This window comes from Sorex araneus, chromosome 10 (genome assembly GCF_027595985.1).
Source record: "Sorex araneus isolate mSorAra2 chromosome 10, mSorAra2.pri, whole genome shotgun sequence".
NCBI lineage: Eukaryota > Metazoa > Chordata > Mammalia > Eulipotyphla > Soricidae > Sorex > Sorex araneus.
Genome location: NC_073311.1, coordinates 21,344,851 through 21,363,296, shown reverse-complemented (window position 1 = coordinate 21,363,296; position 18,446 = coordinate 21,344,851). Strand labels below are relative to the sequence as shown.

At 35.3% G+C, this 18,446-nt stretch overlaps 1 protein-coding gene across 5 annotated transcripts in view; it reads right to left on the bottom strand.

Moving 5' to 3' along the window:
• SYT1 (synaptotagmin 1) overlaps positions 1 to 16,899 on the bottom strand; it is a 574,730-nt gene extending 557,831 nt beyond the window's left edge. For 2 of the 5 annotated variants that reach the window (XM_055118226.1, XM_055118230.1), the window contains exons 1-2: positions 16,686 to 16,899; positions 16,478 to 16,591 (exon numbers count right to left, since the gene is read on the bottom strand). The gene's annotated coding sequence lies outside the window, so the exon portion shown is untranslated. Of the gene's footprint in view, positions 1 to 16,477 lie in introns of all 5 variants that reach the window. The other 3 variants (XM_004602693.2, XM_004602694.2, XM_055118229.1) reach the window with 2 other exon arrangements.
• Positions 16,900 to 18,446: the final 1,547 nt, after the last annotated feature.

Below are 18,446 nucleotides of genomic sequence, written 5' to 3'. Positions count from 1 at the left end.
AAAAAATGAGAGAAGTAATAAAAATGTCAACAGGGATGGCTCACTCAATATATACATGCAAGATAGATACACCCTTTCTGTTTGTCTCTATAAAGATATACTGCTATATAGAGAAATGACATATGTTAATACACATATGCTTGCCATTGAACCATATACAATCTGGTGCTTGGGAGGTCTGGGGATAAAACCACAGACTCTAGCATGCCAAACATACATCCAGCCTTTGGAATTTTCTTTAAAATCCCACCAAAATTATTTAAATATTTACTTAATAAATTCTAAGGACCCCAGCATCCATCAAGGATAGAATTAAAAACAATAAAAAAATGGTTTCTCCCTTCCTCGGATACTTATGTCAATCTATCCCCACTATGACAAACATAAATTCTTCATTGCTAAAATTTTATAATTTAATTAATCATTATTTAAACTATAGAAATAAACCTCGAGTCTTTTTCACACTTATTCACAAAAGAGTAATCAGAAGTTTCTAAAAATCATGTCAGCCTTTATTGCTGTTAGTCTCACTGTTTTTACATTAGCTTAAAATTTATTTTTCACTGCATTTTTTTCAGATATTTTCTGAGAATGTGTTTTCACACCCAGAGAATGGAAGATCACGAAATGTTCCCATTACAAAGTAAAGAAGCAGGAAAAAAAACAGATTTGGACATAACATTTTACCAAAATAACTTGGGAAAAAAAATCCTAAGGTTCGAATTTCAGCAATATATATGCTCAGGCATATCTATTCATTTCAAGTTATTTTCTACATAATCACTTAAGATTTCCTTCAATTCTATTATCTATAAAATATAAATTTAGAAATGCTTCTTATTTTAAAGCAGTAAGGATTCATCATCTTCCAAAATAGATTCACTTAGGGTTTCCCAAAATATATATATTTTTTATTTTAAGTCACACCTGGCATTGAACAGGGGTTACTTCTGGCTCTGCACTCAGGAATTATCCCTGGTCGTGCTCAGGGGACCATATAGGATGCTGGGAATCAAACCCGGGTCGGCCACTTGCATGGCAAACGCCTTACCTGCTGTGCTATCACTCCAGCCCCTCCCCAAATATTTTTAATGAAAGTTTCAGTAACTGTTGATATATTTCTCTACAGTATGCCAGTTAACTTGACAGATATTCAGGAATTCTGAAAAGTGACCTATTAATCCATATCTTATAATAAGAACAAAACCTAAACAGACATTATTAGATATAAATAACAAAACAGGCAGCCATGTTACATTGCACAATTTATAATGCTAGAATGTGCCATGGATAGACATTTCCCATGAGCTCCGAGATACATTTTCTGGGTCTCTGAAGCAGAAACAAGTTTAAAATATTAAAAAATTGAATTAAGACTAATGTGAACAGAGCATGATAATGCAGGGACTAATAAAAGAAATGAGTCTGGTGAATAGGAGGGGCCAGATAATGCACAGATTAAAAAATCAAGTTACAAATAGAATGAAAATAAATTGGTACAAATTATGATCTGACAACAGAGTTTAAAACAGTGAATATATTCAAATATATATATGTGGCAAAAATGATTAAGACATCATATATTTATGTTGGAGGTAAGAATTAAAAGAACTGAAAATTAAAGATGAGTCCAAGTTTTCTAGATAATATAACTACATGTGTGATATAATAATTCATTCATATCAAAGACAGAGGGACTGAACTGTATTTGCTGATAAAAATAATGACTTCAGTTTAGGACATGACATTAGGTGATTTTAAGAAATTCACATTTATCTATCAAATTGACAGTTGTAGTATATACAAAAAGGATACCTATGAAGATATTGATTCAGTTTGACATCCATGTTTTCCAGGACCGCTGGCATTCTTAGTCAAATAGATAGCCATTTTTTGAGACTCAGGCAAAAATGAAAAAGGAGAACGAACCAAATTCTCCTTTCATTAAAGAGTGAGTTGAGTTGAGCATCCATCATAGAAATTCAAAGATAGCTCAGAGAGCAGCTCATGCATCGCTCCTCTTTGAAGCGATACAGCTATCTGCCTGACTAATTGACTCTTGCGTGCTTTCAGAAAGTTGTGCACTTTCCTGTTGCCACTTAAAGAAGAGGCTTTTAGTTCTTGGCAATATCCTCCCCTTCCAAGTCATGGTGTGGGTGTGGATGTTACACTTCCCATGCCTCTGCAGTTGCAGATCACGTAGATTGTCTGGCCAGTGGCCTGTGCCCAGAATTATAGATGTGTCTAGACTTTGCAGGGTCAAAGTACTTCACAGAAGGTGATAAACTACCCAGGGCTTTGTTCCCTATTGCAATAAACCCTTAAATTTGAGATGGAGGTGACTGTCTTATAAGTCAATGAAAACCATCATTAGTTTTAGTTTTAGGATGGCTATGAAATTCAGAGCACTTTCTCCTAACATATGTACCCATAAGTACATCTTAACACAATAGTCACAGATTCACAATTCACAGGGTAGTGCAATATAAGCAAGAAGCAAAACTTCATGTTTTCTGCATTGTTTGTTACTCCTACAAGAATATGCTACCCTATTCAGGTAATAGATTCAGGTTCAGGGTCAGGGGTATGAGAGAGTTGGGACGATGCCCATCTGTGTTTATGGACTACTTCCTATTTTTGCAGTCAAGGGTTGCTTCTGACAGTGCTTGAAGTAACATGTAGTTGTGGAGATCACAGTGAGATTAATCATGTGTAAGGCAGGTCGATACCTCCATTCTATTTTTCTGGCCCTATTCCAAGTATTTTACAAATAGATACATTATCATTACTTGCCATAGAATCTCTTTCATTGTGTCTGCATTTTATTCTTCTTTGGGTAGTTGAGAGTGTCTGCAAATTTAAGTGTTTTAAAGACTAATAATCAATAATCTTCAACTTCCTCCATTAGCAGGATAAAACGAACATAAGTAGCAAAAAATTCAGTATTTCTGTATTCTGCCACGTATATAATGCCTTTAAGTTATACTAAATATATTTTATATATTTAAATACCATGGCCAATTACAAATTCTCAGTGGTAACACTTAGAGGTGTTAAGAGTCTCTTTCATCTAGTAAAATCCTATCATCAAGAAATCAGTGACAGGTTGATGATTTTTGTATTATTTTAAAAATTTTAACACAATGACATTGATAACATTCTCTGTCCTCAATGCCTCTTGATTTCAGAAATGAGGTTTTTACTCACTTCTTTAAAGGAAATGTGTCGTCTCTAATATTATCAACAGGAATGCTAATTCATACCAAAAATATGTACAAAGAGACATTGATTCAACAAAAAAAAGCATAAGAGATGCTCTCTGATATTTGCCAACTACCGTACTTGAACCTAATTCCTCAGAAGTTAGCATGGATCTGCTTGGTTAAGATGCCCAGGAACGGGGGGCCGGAACGATAGCACAGCGGGTAGGGCATTTGCCTTGTACACGACCGACCCAGGTTCGATCCCCGGCATCCCATATGGTCCCCCAAGCACCGCCAGGAGTAATTCCTGAGTGCAAAGCCAGGAGTAACCCCTGAGCATCGCTGGGTGTGACCCAAAAAGAAAAAAAAAAAAAGATGCCCAGGAACAGCACCGATGAGGAGATATTGCAGACTTGTGAAAAAAAAAAAGAATTTTTCAAAGAACTTTACTAATATTGCATGTATTTTTGTATTAAGTTTGATGTCAGTTAAAATGTTAGAAAATATTTATTGGGCTTATTAATTCACTAAACATTCTATAGAAGATTCTTATTATCTGTCATGTGGAAAATCAAAGATGATTAAAGAGTAACATATAGCCTTGAAAAGTTCATAGAGGAAAGATCAGATACATGTATTAAAGAAAATAAAAGCAATATATATATACATATATGTGTCTATGTCTTAAAACAAGTATGTTTAAGAAACAGAAATGCCTTAATTCCCTAGACAAAAAAAAAAAAAACTGATAACTCATTGACCAAAAAGGTCATTGATAGTGTTCTTGCTTTATTTACATATCTGTGATTTTGTGTGAATTTGACAAAGAAAGTTTCATTTTCCATATAAGTTATTAATCAGAACATAATGTTTATTAGGATCTGAGGGTGGTAGAAAGACATTTAAGATTGACAGTTTAATTATTACTTCATTACTTGTGAAGCATACTGAAAGGTACAGCAGTCAACACAAGTTAATATGCTTCTGTAAGCACCTCACTGACTATCTACAGTAGCCTGACCTAGGCCGACTTAAGTTATTGAGTTCTTGAAATCAGGATATGAAACTAGATAGAGGAAAAATAATTTCCTGTTAATGCTCTAAGGTTTATGTTGTCTAAATGATAATCAACACAGAATAATTCATTTTGTTTTCAATGTTTATTTACTTTGTTTCAAAATCTAAATTAGAGTTTTGTAGGATATAATAAAAAATATAAATAAAAGTAAACTCTAGGAAAAGCTATTACTATGGTAAAAAGCCATGGTGCTTATTAAATTCAGAAAATAAAAAAATCATATTTCCTCACATTTAATTTCCCTTAAAAATAAGGGAAAAAACATATATGTTATTAAGATTTAACAAAAGATATACATAGTCTAAGAATATATGCCATAAAAGAAAAGGAATACTCTTCATATTAATACTCCCTAAATAAAATGATATTATATAGCTAAAAGACTTCTAAGAATAAATGTTGAAATCAGGGGTAGAAACTATATATATTACATGATTACAACTATAAAAATTGTAAGCATATGGACACAGACTGGTAATAAAAAGCATTTCTATTTGGTAGAAATGAGAAAACCATGTATTTTAAATGATTCTATGTTCATTATTATCTGATTGCTTTGAAATATCCCTAAAGTTTATAGATTTTAATAAAAGTACTAAAATTTTAAATTCCCTTTGACAGTTCAAAGCAGCATAAAATTCATGATACTTGAGCATACTACACCTCACTTACGTTTGCCTTCAATCTCTTTTTAAGAAAACCAAATACAATCTCATTACAGATCTGTTGTACTGACTGTTCCTCCTGTTCATATATGCTCTTCCTGATATTTATATAGCTGTCCCCTTCTCCTTTTATGTCACACACACATGCAGATATATATATGTATATATACATATGTACACATATTAGTCTTTATTGCTATGTAAAAACACTTTAAATTTCTAGTACTACAACCTTTGCTGTTATTAATTATTTCCTTCCCTAGAATTCAATCCCTCTAAGAGCAGGGAACGGTGTCTGCCAGGTTTGCTTCTGCATTTAAAATTGTATATGGCAGAGGTCCATCATGGGATTTATTGAAATATGGTATTCTAAAATAATGGCTTTTTTCACGTGGGATCTACCAAAAGAAAATGTGTAGTATTTTTGTAAAAATGTATTCTATTTTTTCCACAGTGATATATAGGCAATTATGTAATAATAAATCAAACTTTATAAAATCTTTGAAATAAGCTATCCCAGAAAAATAAAAAGATGACGCACTGACATACAGAGTGGTGGTCTTGTGTTTATTTCCAGTTGGTTGACCAGAGCTTTATTAAGAATTTAAGAAATCTCAAGTCCTATAATAATCTGTATATAAAATTTTAAAAGAGGAAGCCAAGAAAATAAGGTGTTTCCAACTAGACTTAATGACAATTAACTCATTCTCAATGTTTGACATTGAGCCCTTTTATGCTAGTATAATAACCCTGGTTGTTACACTATTGAAAGCTCCCACATGCTTTTTGTAAATAGTTGTTGCTTCAAACTTTCTGAAGCTGTTCCTCTATCTATTCTTTACTACTGATTATTTTCTAAAATTCTCCTCTGACCCATCAACTAAAGGGTTAGTGCCTGGAATATAATAAGGCACCCAGGACCTACTCCAATATTAGAAGAGTTAGCATCATTTGTGATATATCAGAGTAGCCTTTAGAAGCTAGACATTTGTGGACTTTTCAATCTTATGCTAATTACTTTCTTTCTCATAACAAAAACTTCTTTTCACGTCATTGAGCCTACTACAAATTCAGGGATGATGCAAGCTAACTGTAGATAAAAATCATATTTCCTAACATTATCAATAGAGGTGGGCTCAGAATATAGGTCCGAATTGTTCAAATCAAGTCTATTCTGGAAAAGTTTTGGGGGAAGAAAGACATTCTCTTACATGGAGTTTTGTTGTTTAGTGTTGGGGGTGGGATCCAGAACTTCCTATATGAGGCATGCATGCTACCAATAAATAAACCCAAGCTCCTGAACATGAAGCTTTATTTGCTTAGAGTCTCTATGAATATCCTCACACGCTAGAGAGTCTGACTCTAAATAAAGCAAAGATAATTAGAGTTAAAATGGAAAGGGATTGGGGAATAGGACTCGTGCTAATAATGAGATCTGCTCCCAGATTTCCAGCTATTAGCAACTCCAGAATACATCTTGATTTTATGGTAACACAGGTCCTAAAACAAATTTTATTCTTAAACTGCTTTGAGTGGCAATTTTATAAGTGAGTTCCTGACTTTAAAAAGAATGGTAAGGGGAGACATTGGAGGCCAAATGTGGAATTTATTGTCAAAGTGGCAAGAAATTTGATTATGTTATTACATTTCTGTTTCTGGGTAAATAGACTTCTTAGTTTACAAAAAAATATCTTGTTGAAGCTTGCCATGTATATTAGGCATTTATTCCAGGTCTGTAAAGCACCAAGTTTCTTGCTTTTGTCACATTGTCATGATTACTCTTATCACATGAAGTCATGTGACTCAAACCTCTAAGTGGATGAAGTTTGCTGTGACTCTTCTACATCAATATCACTATTTCTTTATTTTCTGTCATGAAGGAACTTAATCACAACACAATTACTTATTGACAGTAATAAGTTTATAAGTAGACTGAGTTTAAGTCTACATATACTGTATAATAATAGTTATGAGACCCTGGCACATTATATATTTTTCAATCTTCTAATTTAACATACAGAGAAATTAATATAAATTCCATAGGTTGTTTTGTATATTAAATAAATGAAATATGGTAGATACACAGTAAAATACTTGACAAAATAAGAGTACAAGAATGATTACGCCATGTTTGTTCCAAAACACATCTAAATACATATCCTATCCTAAATAATTTTGCATTTTAATAGGTTCTTCTCAATTGAAATTTTGACTTATTTATGTCAAATGAGTTTTAAAAATCAATATTAATGAATATTTCTATATGAATAGCTATTGGCCAGTGATTCTATATATTTGATCCCTAATGCAACAATTATAACTGAGGAAGTCATATTAAGAATAAAGAACAGACCTGTATGACTGAAATGCAAACACTAAAGTTCATAAGTTTATAACTGTACCTCCCAGTGATTCACTAATAATTTTTTTTTAAAAAAAAGAAGAAAGAACAATTGTGGATTGGATATGTTAACTTAAAGGAAAAAACTAAGCACTGTATACTCTGGAATAAAAAGGGTATGAATAAATTGAACAACATTCATTAATATAAGGTTCAGGAAATAATAGGTTTTATGAATGATTACCAAGGATAAAATTAATGAGACATAGTTGAAGTACCTGTAGTTCAGCTACATACAATCCCACTACATTTCTGTATTGTCTAGGAGGTGGCTTAGGGCTTTGTACTTTACAAGTAATGAAGTAAATGACATCTAACAATACAGTGATATAACAATGACTCAGAATTATGGCTTCTCTCATAGATTAGAAAGCTGTACCATGAATAATTTGAAAATAAATTTATTTCAATATAAGAATCACAGATATGATGCTTATAAATTAAAATATATTTTCAATGAGAATACTATTTATCCAATTTTCAATAATAGTTTTAATTTTAAGTAAAATTTATTTTTTACTTAAATTTATGTATTGGGAGATTTTTAAAAATACTTATTGCTTTATTAAACACTGAGTATATTTTAGTAAGGGAAAATTATTTTAAAAAATCATTTTATAAGGCAGGTAACCACTACTGATTCTCCTATTGCCTTTGCTAAATAAGGACTCAATATTTAATACGGATATAAAATTCTTAGAAAGCAACAAAAATAATTATTACTACTGAAGAGCAATAAAAGAAATTTAATGTGCCTAGCAGTATATGCCATTTGTTGTAGTTTTTACCATACAGTATTTTTTTTCTATATGGAATCAGTTTTGATCTAAAAGTTACCAGGTTGCCAGTCTTTACATGCAGTATCTTAAAAATATTCAATGTGGGAAAATATACCCTTTACTAAAATCCCAAGGTTGGAATATCCTTACCCCTTATAAAACAGTTTAGGACTTATAATACAAAAGGTTTGCAAATGTGTATCTAAAAAAGAATAGATAATAGGGCAAGCATAAATAGTCCCAGAAAAGCATAATATAAACAGTTTAGATGCCCATTGATAGACAATGTGAAATACCCTAGTTACACCTCATGTACCTATTGAATGTTGATGTTCTTACCAATGGTCTTATTGTTCTGTCAGTTCACCTGTTGAGTGACTGTATTGAATAAAGGCCTGCTGGTATGATCACTGATGATTGCCCACATGACCTTAACACTTGGACAGTTCATGTGAATTTTTCTGTCACTTTATGTGTTTATCTCCCTCTGCAACCATCCCTAAATGGATGGAAGTGGAAGGTGCCACTGGCATTAGACAATGAAAATTATGACTGTCACTGTCTTCCCTTTGCTCATCCATTTGCTTGAGTGGGCACCAGTAATGTTTCCATTGTGAGATTTGTTGTTACTATTTTTGGCAGATCAAATATGCCACGGGTAGCTTGCCAGGCTCTGCCATGCGGGCGAGATACTCTTGGTAGCTTGCTGAGCTCTCCGGAGGGGTGGAGGAATCAAACCCAGGTCGGCTGTGTGCAAGGCAAAAGCCCTACCACTGTGATATCAATCCAGCCCATTCAACTATGCAATGAATATAAATGATTCTTTATAAAAAATATTTTGACACTGACCCAGTATGCTTATAAACTAAAAGTCAAATTTCCTGGTTGTCAAAAATCCAATCCAGTAGAGATTAGAATGCTCCTGGAGCACCAAGATCCTAGTTAGTGACTCTATAGAAGATACTTTGTCAAGATATAAATAAATAAATTTAAAGGGAAAAAAGTGTAAGAAGAAGATAGGGTGAAAAAAATGCAAAGGCAGAAACAGAATCAAAATAATTACTACAATTGCTACAATACTATTTTAGTGGGAAAAGTGAACAAATCTAGCAGTAAGCAACAATACTTCAATGTTTCAATGTAGGTAAACCTAAAACTAAAAAGTTAAAATAAATAAAACTTTTGCTATGATTTAATATATAAATGATGAAACATTCTTAATGGGAGTTTGATTCTAAATAGAGCTTGTCTACTATATTTTCACCCTGATGGACTACACTTTCTTCAATCATTAATATTCATTTTGACGTATCTAAAAAGTAGTTCAGAAATGACTAAGTATCCTAAAAAACTTGCACATCAAGCACTTTCATTTTTGCAATTTAAAACATGGGAATTTGGGTGAATTTGAGAATATGTTGATTTTTGTTGAAATGCCACTTTCTTGAATAACTAGATTTATATGTATCTCATGTGATTGATTAGCATTTTAAGTTTAATGTTATAGCTTCATAAAAAACATTATATATCTATTAATTTAAAATATCATGTTGTTAACTAAAATTCTTTTAACAAATATTTTCTGTATGTAAATAAAACTCAAATACATGTAGGTATCTGGTTTATATATTTTAAAATATATGATTTATGGGTATGAACTCTGGACATTGGTTAAAATAGAATGGTGGTGTTATTCTATTTATAGAAAAGGTTCAGGTACTCTAGAAATACTAACACCCAGTGGTTCACTTTGTTCATTCCTCAAATCTGAGGAAAGGCTATGGATTAGGCAGAAAGCCAGTATTGTAAGCCAGAAGCTGGCACAGGTGAGTAGAAACAGACTCAATACTTTGCTTCCTTGTTTTTCTCCTGAGAAAGTGTGTCAACTTTTCTTAAAAATCTTCCTAATTCCAAACCTCATTGCTAGAAGAGCTTAGCAAGCATTGGTATCCCGTCTTACATCATTTGTAGACTATTGTCATTTATCTAAAACTTATAACTGACTCTTTTGTTCACAATAAGCAAATATTAGGCATTTTCATATTTGATCAATGGTACACAGGACTTATTTCCACTATAACTATAGCATAGACTACATAGAATATTTAGGATATGTATTTTGCTGTTTTTATACTATATTGTTACCATACTTATAATAAAATATAAGTAAAATATAAAATATATTAATAAAATATAAGTTTACTCATATCAAATATATCTTTAATAATCCAAAAAAAAATAAGTTGACATATACAGTAAAGTCAACTGTATATGATTTCACAATAATCAGGGAATCCACAGATAAGCAAATCAATTATCAATTATAGAGGATGAGGATGAGTTATGTGAGGTTTTCTGAGACTCCATAATAAATCACAGGTAGATTTGGGGTGGACTATACTTAATGCAAGGATTTTAAACTGCTTCTAGAAATCATTTCAACTTTATTCATAGGTTTTGTAAAGCAAGAAAATATATGCTAATTCATGGTTTACCAATAGTATCTTGTTTAATTCATGACTAATAATGAAAATAAATTCTATGAAGTAAAAGCAATCATCAATTGTTATAAGTTCTAAAAGATTCAATGTCACATTTTAAAAGTGTTAATACAGATCTCGGTATAACCATTTATGTTTTGACGGAGTTTTTTCATGTATTCTTGCCTTTACACTGATAAAAATATGACACCAAATCTCAAAGTGGCAATTAGCAATCCAATTATCTGCATACAAGTCAGAGTGAGGCCTGGGTGACATGTAAAAAGGCTAGCACACACATGCACAAATAGCCTCAGGTATATATATGAGGTTGTCCCCTTAAGACATGCCCAGGGAGGGGCTATCAGAAATATAATGTGGGTTTCTCACCTTGCAGCTTCATTCCTATATGATTGAAAGATGGATAGAATACAGTAGGCAGTAAGAAAATGACACCAGCACCTCTCCTATTTGCAACTTCAGTATAATAAAGTTTTACTTTCAACACCCCATTTGTTTTAAGTACTATGTGCATTTGTATCTGTAATCAGCTAATTGAATTATTTAGTAAGAAAAATGGTTGTTGCAAGAAATAGCAGAGCTCTTTTTACTTACATAATACCCTATGGCAAAAATAATTAATTATATGCACTCTAAACACTTTAGAATGATAAACAAAGCCATGATTCACAAATTGAGAAACAGGTTCTTCGTGTAGGACCAAGAGTTACCACCACAAGAAATGTAAGAAAAAATATGCATTTTTGACTGAGGCCCTGAGTTAAACGCCTTAGGCACAGTCTTTGTGGTAACTGTGACATGCTATAAACTGCTATGCATGATTGAAATGTTATCTGAGAGGGCTGTTTGGAAATTTAGACACTTAATAGCTTAACCAAACACTGTGACCAGATTTCTTATACTGCTTTAAAAAGGCTATTCTCATTCTACATGAAGAATTCCAGTTTTCATTTTATACAGATGAGAAATGGAAGCCATTCGTTATTATCATTAGTTTTACAGTATTCTAGAATTTCTCTTTCACAAAATTGCTTCCAGTGACTATAATTAACACATTGACATACTTTATATGAAACAATATCAGAATGACCATTATTTTTCTCTGTATTTCTATAAAAGCAGTAACCAAAAGAGATGAACTTTGATCTCCTTCACTTATATTTCCAATAAATTATGAGAACTAGTATGCCACATAATTTTTCAAGCATTCTGTGCATTTGTAGTGAAAACATAAACCTATGAACTAGAAAGAGTGCAAACTATAAGTTCTGGGTTAATGTAGAAATTACAGAATTAAAAAATATATATATCTGCTTTACATTTTTCGAGAATATAAAGATTTTCTCTAATATTAGAAAATTTTAGTCTGTTTTACTTTAGAACTCTCTAAATATTATTTTCAAATTATTAAACAGAAATATTTTAAAAATAGGATTCTAAACTTTAAGACCTCAAAACCTATCTTAAACTATGGAAACAGCATCTCTGTTGCTTACTATTTATACAATATAGCAATATTTCTTATTACACAGTCAAAAAGATGTTCTCTATAAAGAGAAGCAAAGATTCATGTTTTATTCTTATATTCAAAGAAGTTTACATGTGAATAATATACAATGGCTTAATTTTCTTATTACAAACACATAAGTAGAATTATGTTCATATGTCATTCTACCAGATTGTTTTATAGCCAGTATAACAGATTCTTCACAAACTCATTTAAAATGACGGAGAAACTAAAGGAAAAATACTGGTTCCTTTGAGTGGGAAAGATTAAATTCTCAACTTAAAAATATGAGCACAACTAATAGAGAGACATGATATAAGTTTACCAAACTGCTATGAAAATATCGATCATCTCGGGGAGTACTACTGAAAAAAAAAGCAATGATATTCCTGACATTCAATTTCAGAAAAGGTTAAGAACAAGTTTACCATTATGCAAACACTCAACTGGTAACACCTTTGTAAAGACCAAGACTATCATTCTGTTGTATCTAACTCTTTGGAAAACAAGATTCCAGTTAATTACCTACATATAGAAGTACATCTTCTTGTACCACAAAGTTTCTTTTATCTATAATTTGTACAAAAATCTTTTCTTTGCAAAGCCATAAAAGCACTGTACATAGGAAGCAATCTAGGCCCTCATTAATATTGCCTCTGTTCTTAGTCTTTCAAGAATAAAACTGCAACAAGCCTCCTCTAAGCTTTGAATGGTAGTCTATATGCATGTTGACTCTTATATGTACATATATATACGTACACACATTTACACTATTGCCTATTATTCTCTGATCTTTTTAAACTATGTAAAATATATATAATCTTAAATGACATTAAAATATACAAATTTTTCCACCATATACTTTATTTATAACATACTTTATTTCTATTTAAATGGGTTTGGTTGGGGATTTTTTTGGAAGACAAATTCAGCTATAAGACATATTTTACATATGAGACTGAGGAAAATGAATGTATGACTATTATAAAATCATTTAAATTACTTTTTAATTGAAAAGTGGCTTTATTATTTAATTTAAAAAAACATTATTTTATAATAAAATGTTTACAATAACCACCTGTCAAAAAGTTTAATTTTGGTCTTGGTTTTATCTAATCTTAAAATACTTGTTCTATTATGTTCTATTATGTAATCAAACTTTCATTTTTGCCTTCTCTCCCCAATAACTTAAGGAAAGAGACATTAAGGTTCAGTTTGGAAAGAATGAAATTTCTCCTTAGTTATTATTATACAAGTTGGAAATCACTAACATTGTATTTCATGTTGATATAATTATCTATATTCTGTGTTAGTTCTTTAAGATTAGATGACTCTAAAGTCTGTTTTGGGAATATACTCTAAATTGATTTAGCATAGTGACCTCAAAGAGATAAATGGATATCTTGTTCACAGTGCTATTATGCTAACAGGAAGCGCAAATTAACGTCAAGAGTTATTTCTATTTTCTAATATATTTTTCTATTTCCTTTATTAATCTTAGAGCTCATTTTGCAAATACCACTATGACAGATTTGTATTTTAATTTTATTTTAAATTAGCACCATGCCTAATACACAATTATTATAAAGTGAAAACCACATACCACATTTATATTCACATTTCTTGATTTAAAGTATTTAGCTATTTGACCAACAGAGTATCTGATACTTTCCATTATGAAATGACATACAAAATTACCTTCCAATAGCTATCTATAACTTGGTAATTTTAGGGAATTAGTATTGTAGGATTTTCCCTATTTACTTGCAACCTTTAGTTTTTATAAAAATATATTGAAGTCTAATTATAATATTTGCTTTGAAATGGTAATAAGATTTATAAAAGCAGTCTTTGAAGAGGAGAAAATATTAAGATTGCATGAAATTGTTACATTTGGGACATTTTTGTGATATGATGAGTAATTCCCTATATCATTTTAAGTCTGTTGAATTCACTCACTATTTCATGGAACTACTTATGACTTTCAAAATATAACAGCTTAATTTGTCATAAATAAATACTACTCATATATCTTTTACATGTTATTGCTGTAATTAATATTTGAAGAAAATAAAAAATTGTCACAGACAAAACCCAAAGTTTTTGCTTTTCCTAAAACAGTGAAGAAATAAGCAAGCAATTTAATTTTCTGCACATGGAATGCGGTTGGATTCCTTTTTGTACATCTTTTCATGCCTAAACTTGTTTAATTCAGTTGTTTATACACAGGAGGCAATTAAGTGACTGTCCTTTTGTCCTTGCAACCAAAAGGTGGCACCTCTAAATATTAGAGTTAGCTTACAAGAGAGTTAGCTTTCAAGTACATTTTTTAAAAGGCACTTAAATGTCAAATCCTTAGAAGGAAGATTTTGTGTGTGTGTGTGTGTGTGTGTGTGTGTGTGTGTATGTGTGTATACTAGGTAGCCCTGCTGGAAAAGGAAAAAGAATTACCTCAACTGGTAATTGGAAAATGGTCTAGAAAACAATACAGTGATGAATCCACCATGTCTCTAAGTTGATTCTGAACTTATGTACTAAAATATCGTTAAAATATTTTTCTGAGGTGTATATATTAGTCTGGAAGGTCAAGAAGTGTTGAGAAAGAATATATGCTTAAATTACTCCCGAGATGTAGGGGGAAAATATGGTAAAATAATACATTTCCGCTGATAAAGGAAAGAATTTATCAGTAAATTAACATCTGCTGGCTACCCTGCATTTATATTGAACCCACCTGGAACTCTTTCCCATCACAGTTAACTAGCCACTTCTCTCTGCCCACCCCTCCCATCTGACAGTAATCACTTAGCAGTCTCCGGTAAATAATAGGAATGGAAGCTTATATCACTGATGATGGAATTAGAAATTGCTGAAGATGCCGACAAGATTCTGTCCAACAAGTTTCTTTTACTTGACCTATTAAGTGAGCAGACACGCACAGAGTTGTTTTGCTAGCTCTTTTTCTTGTAATAACACAGGACAATAAATATTATTTTCCCTTTCACTTGCTGATTTTTTTTAATTTGAGGTTATCATTCCATTACTTTCTAAACTTTGTGTCAGTACAAATGATTTGGCCATCTCATACTGGTCAAATGAGTTTATATCTACCTTCTAAATGGAGGGTTGACATTGTATGAACATCATGTTTACATCTATTAAGCAGTCTTTTAAAAAGTAAGCAAGGCAAGGCATGGATTTGCTACTCAGGCAATTAAAGAGAATAGCAGGAAGACAGAATAAAATGACACTTGACTTCAAGTGTAAATTTTCATCAAAAATCAAATGGCTGCTTGATCTCACCAAAAGGTTAATAATATTCAAGAAAGTGAAATTCAACATGTACACAAAGCTGTTTCTTCAAGTATAAATCCAAACCTCCTGATAATACTGTTGACACAAAGCTTTTCAAACTTTACCATTTTTGCCCTCCTCTCCCACTTCACAGGCACATTATGAACACACCTGAGAACTCAGGAAAGAACTGATCTGTTACTATTTTTTTTTTTATCTCTTCCAGGTGAAATCCCTCAAAGTTCAGACACTGTGGATGTTTTGCAGTACCAAACAGCCAGCCCCACAGGACAGATGGAAACAGGAATAGTCAGATGGTTGGCACTTCAAAGCAACAGCAATTAAGCAGTGGAAAGTGGGTTGGATTGTTGGTTTATTTTTGTTCCATTTGAACGAATTAAAGTGAGAGACATAGCCTCTTGCAAGGAGGAGAGCAAGTCAAACTTGATGCTTCCCATCTCTGGCAGTCCGGGCTGGGTGGCTTGTCCACCTCCTCTTCAGCTCAATTGCTTTCGGTATTCTAATCTTGGAAGTGGTGGTATACTCTCTAATTTTCCCCCTTACTAGGAAATCTTTCTCCCCCCTCCTCTCTTCACCGTCCCCCCTCCTTCCCTCGGAGAAAAGGCAATCCTCTCCAGGAGAAAAAGCAACCCTGTGCGCGCATGGAGTGGGAGGAGGGACAAGATGTGAGCTTAAGAAGGGGCGGGGGGAGGTGAGAGATTGAGATGGGGGTGGAGGGGCATAAGAAAGAGAGAGGATGAGAGAAAGAAAGAAGAGGGGCAGAAGATGGACGGGCGGGGGGTGGAGCGGGGGTGTCCAGCATCAACTCTGTAAGCTCAATGAGAGGCGCTGTGCAAAGTGCTTTTCCCGGCAAGGCACATGTGGTCTCATTATATTTCTCACAATAGGCCACCCGGGGCTCCCTCCCTAGGTCTCCGTCTCCCACCACTAAAACCCAAGTGTGCAGAGCAGACTATCTCGCGGACAGATTCTAGTAAATCGGCACCACGGGGGTGGCCGCGCCGCCAGTCCCCGTCCCGCTGCCTTACCTGAAAGGGAGGACCCGGAGGTGGTGCTGCGGGACTCGGTCTCCACTGCTGTCCCCGCGCGGACGGGGCGAGGCAAGCGTCCTCTCGCTGCCTCCGCTCTCTCGGAGGGGCAGCCTGCAACACAAAAGGGGTGTGTGGGTGTGGGTGTGGGGGAGGTTTTCTAGGGCTACGAGCTGGTCCCAGCTGGCCGCCCCCACCTTACACACACCCCTTTCGGGGCGCGGGGCCCCCGTCTCTCAGCTGAGCACCACCCTGAGGATGGGGAGGGAGTGGAGGGGACTGGCCCGGGGTGCAGCTTCAAGTTGCCGGCTGCAAAGTGCTGCTGGTGCTGCTGCCGCCACTGCAAAAGGGAGAGGTGGAAAGACACTGGGGGCAGGACTCGGTCTAGAGCATCCCTACACTGCAGCTTCTCCAGGAATCCCTCCAGTGAGGAGGCGGCCGCCCATCATCTCCCAGCCCCGGACCTCTGATTGGCTGCATCTCGGGTACGCTGCGCCAAAGAGCCAATCAGGGCGCGCTAATAATAGGTGGATCCGCTCAGCCAACAGCGCCCATCCCAGCTCTGTTAGTGTCTCTTCATCCCCTCAGCGGACAGGGACAGGGGGGTTGGGGGGGTCCCCAGGGTGGGAGAGGGGGAGGAACTAAAAGGGGGCCAAATTCCAAGGAGATGCAATCAACGGCATCCGATTAAGAATAAAATACAGTAAAAACCCTCTGGGGAGGCGAAGGGATGCCCCGCAACCTGTTCAGCAAGCCATATGCACGGAAGAAAACAGCATAATACAAAGCTATTTTCTTTCTCTCTCCCTCTTTTTAACTTTCAATCAAAACCTGCCCCGATACTGAGCATGCCCAGATTCAACAGAGAGCCCCAGGAGTTTCATCGTGTGTGGGTTCGCTGGCGGTGGGTTTTTGAAAAAGGTGACAGCCGGGAAAGGAGAGGCAGAAGTTTGTCTTTGGCCATTTGACCCGGCGGAGTTGGGAAATCTAAGCCGGGCGGGGATAAAGAAAGGATTCCGCACAAGCGTCCACCACCTGAGCCGCAGGGAGGGGTTACGGAAGGCTGAGAATCATCTTTCGGGGTTCGGGGCTGGTCCTGGTGGCAGCGAGGCTAGAACTGTCTGGAGCCTTTGCAAGAAGACCCGGGACTTTGCTCGAAGGGTGCGGTGGGCTAGAGACGCAGAGGAAGCTCCATCCCGGAGGAGGGGCCGGGCCGCGCGACTCCACCCCGGAGCTTGGCCGCTGGGCAGTGCTGAGTGCACGGGGAGCCGCCACCGCAGCGACCCACAAGTTTGCCGACTTGGATCGAGTGCGACATTCTTAGGGCTGGTGTTGCTGCCAGCGCCGGTCGGCAGCTCGCTCCACGCGTTGCCCGCACCGTGACGACTAAAGCGTGGGTTGGGTTCCCTTCCTCCTTCCTCTCTTTCCCCTGAACGGTTGGGCTCGGAAGTAAGCAGCTTTTCCCCGGGGGGAAGCAGTGCTGACCTGATTGTCTCTAAGCTCCCTGGCAATTTATAGCTCGGTAATGCCGAGAGATACCAAAGTGGAGATTCAGAGGGTGGGGGGGAAGGGACCGCGAGCCAGGGCGGGGCGGGAGTGGAGGCGAGTTCCCAGCGGGAGCAAGAGTAGACTCCCTCTGCGGTGGGGGAGGCTTTTAAAACGTGCTGTCTCCCTTTCTCACTCCCTTGACCTTGTTTAATGGCCTTTGAACCTTTGATTTGTTTTGCTGCGAAATCCTAGCAGTGGGTGTGCAAACTTGATCAATAGCTGCAAATGAGAACTCCCCCTAATTGGACTCTTTATTATACTGAGATTTATTACCTGAGATCATGGCATCCCAGGTAAGGAAATAAATAACTCTCAATTCCCCAAACCCATCCACTTTGAACTGGAGTTTCATTAAGATTGGTTTGCAAAGGTAACTGTAGCGAGAATTCAATTAACAGTAACACATTTCTTCAGGTTTTAA